This window comes from Lethenteron reissneri, chromosome 58 (genome assembly GCF_015708825.2).
Source record: "Lethenteron reissneri isolate LAM-NWPU_2019-01 chromosome 58, ASM1570882v1, whole genome shotgun sequence".
NCBI lineage: Eukaryota > Metazoa > Chordata > Hyperoartia > Petromyzontiformes > Petromyzontidae > Lethenteron > Lethenteron reissneri.
The window spans coordinates 7,456,561-7,462,560 of record NC_083836.1 but is presented as its reverse complement, the minus strand read 5'-3'; positions in this window follow the sequence as shown (position 1 = coordinate 7,462,560).

Here is a 6,000-nt window from a genome sequence, read left to right as displayed (position 1 = left end):
TACACTCGACTCGTGTAGACCCTATGTCTCTGGCTACACAATACACTCGACTCGTGTAGACCCTATGTCCCTGGCTACACAATACACTGCATTCGGCTCGTGTAGACCTTACGCCTATGGCTACACACACTACACTCGCCTCTGGGTTACACAGAGTCCCGGTCCCGTTAGGACAGCGGGACTAGGTACCGCAGGGCCCTAGGTCTTCATCCCCGTCTTCATTCTTCGCTGGTTACACACTGCCTTCACGCCTGTGTGCATCCCCTTTTATAGCCCCTGCTCACGAGAGGCGGAGCTGATGCGTACTTCAACGTGAGCATCGCTCCTTAATGAACCAATCACGACGCACTCTCTCTACGATCCGTTTTCCCCAGCGCGTGTTAACACTCCTCCACCAATCACACCGCGCTGCCACCCGATCACTCCCTCTCAGCACGTCACCGGTCCACAGCCAATCAGTACCCCGTAACCCACGACCCCGCGCTGACCCCTGATCCTCTACCATCAGCGCACGTCACCACCTACACAGCCAATCATTACGCGCTGGCATACGATCTCTAATCCCAGCGCGTATCACCTCTACACACGTGTTAGCAATTTTAACAAAAAAGAATTTTAAAAAATGGGGCAAAAAAAAAAACATTCCACAGCGGTGGCGCATGTTCAAGTCATTCCAACCAGCAGCGATGGCTGGTACACTTTGAGAGACATTTTACATTGTCTCGTGAGTACATTTAAGCCTCCCTCGAGTCGAAATTGGCCGGACGGATTTTCTGCATAACCCCTCTGTCGCCATCGCGTTTTGCGCTGGACAATTGACAAGGAGAGGAAACATTCGGGTCGAGGACCCTTCCAAATGGAAATTCTCTTTGCGAAGTAGAACGCCTCTTTCTCAAATTTGGCCGAGTGGCATTCCATTGGCATGAAGATTTCCTTTAAAGTGCCATGCTTTTATTTATTTATTGGAGTAAATAGGTAAAGGTGCAGCCCTGCAAATGCTTGCACATGTCACTATTGGTGGAAGGACCTCTACGAAGAGGGAGCTCTCCAAAGCCCATGCAGATGGTATTTGGCCTATTCTTCCATGCTGCACATATGTCCTGGAAGATGTGAGAGTGCCCAAACTTTAACCCATCACACACAACCTCCCAATGGACTGTGGCGCGCCAATTTGTATGCTGCTTAGACGAAGAGATTTAAGAAATGTGTTCCATTATTTCGACTGCCGTGCCTGGAGATTGAATCGAAACGGGCAACTTCTGGATTGTACGTCCATTAAATTTATATTTAAAGCTTTCGTGACTGCATAGATTCATATTATTGGTTCTTTCGGTAATGTCACGTAGAAGGGAAATAATAAAAATAATAAAAAATTAAACATAATAACATTAAAATTATCACGACGTTTCGGCCACAACGCAAGCAGCCGAACACCTGAGGACGGCTGCTTGTGTTGTGGCCGAAATGTCGTGATAATTGTATCTTATTATGTTTAATTTTTTATTATTTGTATTATTTCCCTTCTACGTGACATTACCGAAAGAACCAATAATATGAATCTATGCAGTCACGAAAGCTTTAAATATAAATTTAATGGACGTACAATCCAGAAGTTGCCCGTTTCGATTCAATCTCCAGGCACGGCAGTCGAAATAATGGAACACATTTCTTAAAGTTCGCGTGCTTGCTTGCTTGCTTAGGACCGTGCAAATATTTCGGTCGTTTTTTAACCCACTTCCCGTGATCCAATCGAGCTGACATTTTCCACACAGACTCGTTGTGCCAGACAATTATTGTTCGTGAAAAAAAATTCCCAAAATTTTACACTTTTTAGGCAAAAAAAAATGATTTTACATATATTCAAATAGAACGCATTCATGGCTTTGGCTGAATATCACAGTGCAAGAGCCCAGAGCGTAACCCCTCCACAGGCCGTGGTGGAGTAGCGCAGTTAGTAGCGCCCTCGCTTCCCATGCCAAAGGTCGCGGGATCGATCCCTGCGTCCTCCACAGGCGAATATATTTTTTAAATCCTTTATGTTAAGTTCGCGTGCTTGCTTGCTTGCTTAAGACCGTGCAAATCTTTCGGTCGTTTTTTAACCCACTTCCCGTGATCCAATCGAGCTGACATTTTCCACACAGACTCGTTGTGCCAGACAATTATTGTTCGTGAAAAACAATTCCCAAAATTTTACACTTTTTAGGCAAAAAAAAATGATTTTACATATATTCAAATAGAACGCATTCATGGCTTTGGCTGAATATCACAGTGCAAGAGCCCAGAGCATAACCCCTCCACAGGCCGTGGTGGAGTAGCGCAGTTGGTAGCGCCCTCGCTTCCCATGCCAAAGGTCGCAGGATCGATCCCCGTGTCCTCCACAGGCGAATATATTTTTAAATCCTTTATATTAAGTTCGCTTGCTTGCTTGCTTAGGACCGTGCAAATCTTTCGCTCGTTTTTTAACCCACTTCCCGTGATCCAATCGAGCTGACATTTTCCACACAGACTCGTTGTGTGTGACAATTAATTTTCGTAACATTTTTTCCAAAATTTCACACTGTTTAGGGAAAACAAATTAAATATTTAATTACCAACTGCTTAATGGTGCAATGCAATCATCTGACCCATAGATTGCAGCCATCTCAAGCCAGAGGACGAGAGAACTCTAGCCGCCATGCATATAAAGGATTTAGAGTGAAAAACTTAGTTTTTACGGGTTTACTTGTTTATTATTTTTATTATTTCCCTTCTACGTGACTTTACCGAAAGAACCAAGAATATGTACGTCCATTACACCGTGGGAAACATCCAATTCAGAATAGTCATACAAATTTGGAAGTGTGGTGTGTGTATATATGTACATTTATATATAGGGTATGCGTGTACTTTTGCATGTGTGCCTGTGTTTTTGAGATGGCGATGTTTTCTGACAGATGCGTGTGTGTGTGTCCCTCTGGAATCTTTTCGTTTCTGGGTTAAGTATTTGTGGAACATATGTGTGCATTTCTGAAATGTGCGTATTTGTGGGATATGTGTGTATTTTTTTGGAGGTGTGTATGAATGTTTGGATGTCTGTGCTTCTGGGATGTCTGTTTATAAGGATGTGTGTGTATTTCTGGAATGTCTGTGTTTCTGGTATGTGTTATTATGGGTTATGTGTGTGTGTCTGGGAATGTGTGTGTGTCTGGGAATGTGTGTGTGTAGTTACCAGAAGAAGTACAGTAGTAGAATTTGATTTCACAAGGAGATGGAAAACAACCGGTTAAGGCAGCATTAACAATGACAATTTTTTTCATATTTTCCAAGGTTGTTCAAATGCTTGGGTGTGTATGTGTGTGTTTCTGGGTTGTGTGTGGGTTTGGGGGATGCATATGTTTCTGGAATGTATGGGTTACAGAGATGTGTGTGTGTATTGGGGGTATGTGGGGAGCGGTTGTGTCGAGGTTGGTGCACTGCCCCGCTCACGGCCTACACAAGTTACGAATAATCTGAACCGGTGCTGGTCCTCCCTTAGGTCGACTCAGCCTCAGATAAGTACCTAGTGTAGTGTGGAAATATCGCCACTGGGGAGACAAAGGCGGCCGGGCGTGGTGTTGGCCAGGCGGCCGGGCGTGGTGTTGGCCACCCGCCCCTCGTGTGTCGTGCCAGCTTTCATAGGTGCTCGCTAACACCACTTGCCCCAACGGTCTGTTGAAGGCTATACGGGGGATCTTTGTATTTGGGGTATGTACAGGGCCAGATTCAGCATGACGAGAACCCAGGGCATCTCCCTGCGGTGGCGAGATGTTGACTACCGCGCCTGGTATACATGCGACCGTGGGATCGATCCCTGACCCTGACGCCTGCTATATATTTGGAGTTTGCGTGTCTCTCTTCCCGTGGTCGAGTGGATTTTTCTCCGTGACCTCTGGTAAATGTCCACGTGATAAGCCACTTCGTTGAGCTATCATTTGTGGCAACGTCGCTTCTGAAAAAGAGCTACATAGCTCCGTGGGCCTTACCTAGTAACGTTCAACATTGTTGAGTTCAACAATTTTCAGTTTCATCGTTTTTGTTCAGTCCCTTCCCGTTGTGCTGAGACCATTTGCCGAGCACGGAAACCTTGATTATTTCAGCGCACTTTAGTTTATTTTAGTCATGTTTTTCTTCATGTTATATGCAAAAATGTGCAGAACTAAATAAAAAGTTGAAATGGATAACATTATTTTGAGTTTGCAGGACACGACTGGTAATGATACACATCGTGTTAATTACTGTGGTGATTCTTGTTCAATCATAACAATCATCGTGAACTCCAGTAACACGTAATTGAAGTGCTGTATAGTTTCCGCACCGATTTATAAACAAAATAAACGTAAACCTTCTGCAGGATATGAAACGTTTAACAAGGCACTCGAGACGCTGATGGAAATCCACTGCTGGTAATGATGTTCTCACAAACGGTGACTTCTATGCCGCTAATGAAAAGTAATAATTGGCGTGGAACGCTAAAATAATACCACGGGCATGCAGAGGCACTCACCACCACACATCACTGAGATATGCGTTTGTGTTTCTACAATACGATTATATATTCCAGAATATGATTACAATTGCATCAACCACAATGAGCCCTTTGTTTAGCGTACTCAGCAATGAGCGTGTTTATAAGACGCAACAGTTAAATTTACATTCCTGCAGGTTTCGACAGGCGGTATTGTAATTACATGATTATTAAAAGTAATTTGCTGTTAAGTTGTATCTGTAATAATACAAAAAAATTCCACTGTGACATCGTGATAATTACGAAGAACAAACAATTACAAACGGAGCTCAACTATACTCACTAATGATTTGCCATAAATGTACACATTAATAGTACTTACAGAATAATTGTGGCAGTGTATGTGTGCATTGAAGGAGAGATTATTCTTAATTGGACAGAGACGGTGGATAAAAGACTTTACATTGAGAAAGTTGTCGTTTAGAATTGGCCATCTGCCAACTCGACCCAATTTACTTATCTTATTTATAGATTTGAAGCTTTCATGACTGCAAGGATTCATACTCTGTTTTTTTCGGTATAGTCACGTAGGTAAAAAATCAAATAAATGAAAACAACTCAATTAAATCACTTATTTATTTTATTAGATTTTTTACCTACGTGACTTTACTTATCTTAATAGGTTGGCCGTGTGTTTGGTATCTTTGCTGTTACTGAACCTCAACGGGGATCACCTGTAACACTATAAATATATATTTTTTTCAACGAATTGAACTTATCTGACAGTCCCATATTTGACCATCATATATCTGAACGTCGCATCTCTGACCGTCTCATCTCTGACCATCGCATATCCACCCTGACCAATTGACCGCTCACGTCCAGTGCAGTATTTACGCATAGTGTCACCATAATTTTTTTTGTTCATTGATGTGCACAACTTTGAGCGTTTCACTATCCTGCTCTTCCTCGGTTCCCTAGCGAGTGGGATACGCGACGTTGTATGTGTGCTTTACTCTTTTCCCGTTCTGAGATGTCTGCAAGCTGCCGGGTGGGGTCTCGTTCACCGCCGGACGTGCAAGCGGTCAGCGTTAATCTTATTTGGAGAAGCTCAGCGCCGTTTTTTTAAAAGGACACTAGCTGTACTACCCGGCTTCGCCCGGGACTTGTATCTACCACGGCCGGCCGCCTTTGTCTCCCCAGTGGCGATGTTAATACGCTACAGCAGTTACTCGTTTGAGGCAGAGTCGACCTAGGGGAGGTTCAAATAATCGTCACCGGTGGTGGCCGTGAGCGGGAATCGAACTGGGTTTGCCGTGTTGGTAGCGCAGCGTAGCGTTAAGCACTACACCCACCGCTCCTCACACACCACACACGCACACACACAGACACACACACAGACACACACACAGACACACACACACAGACACAGGCAGCACGCTAAGCACTACACTACCGTTCCCCCTACACAACACACGCGCGCGCGTCCATAGGTACACATACACGCGCTTGCTGCA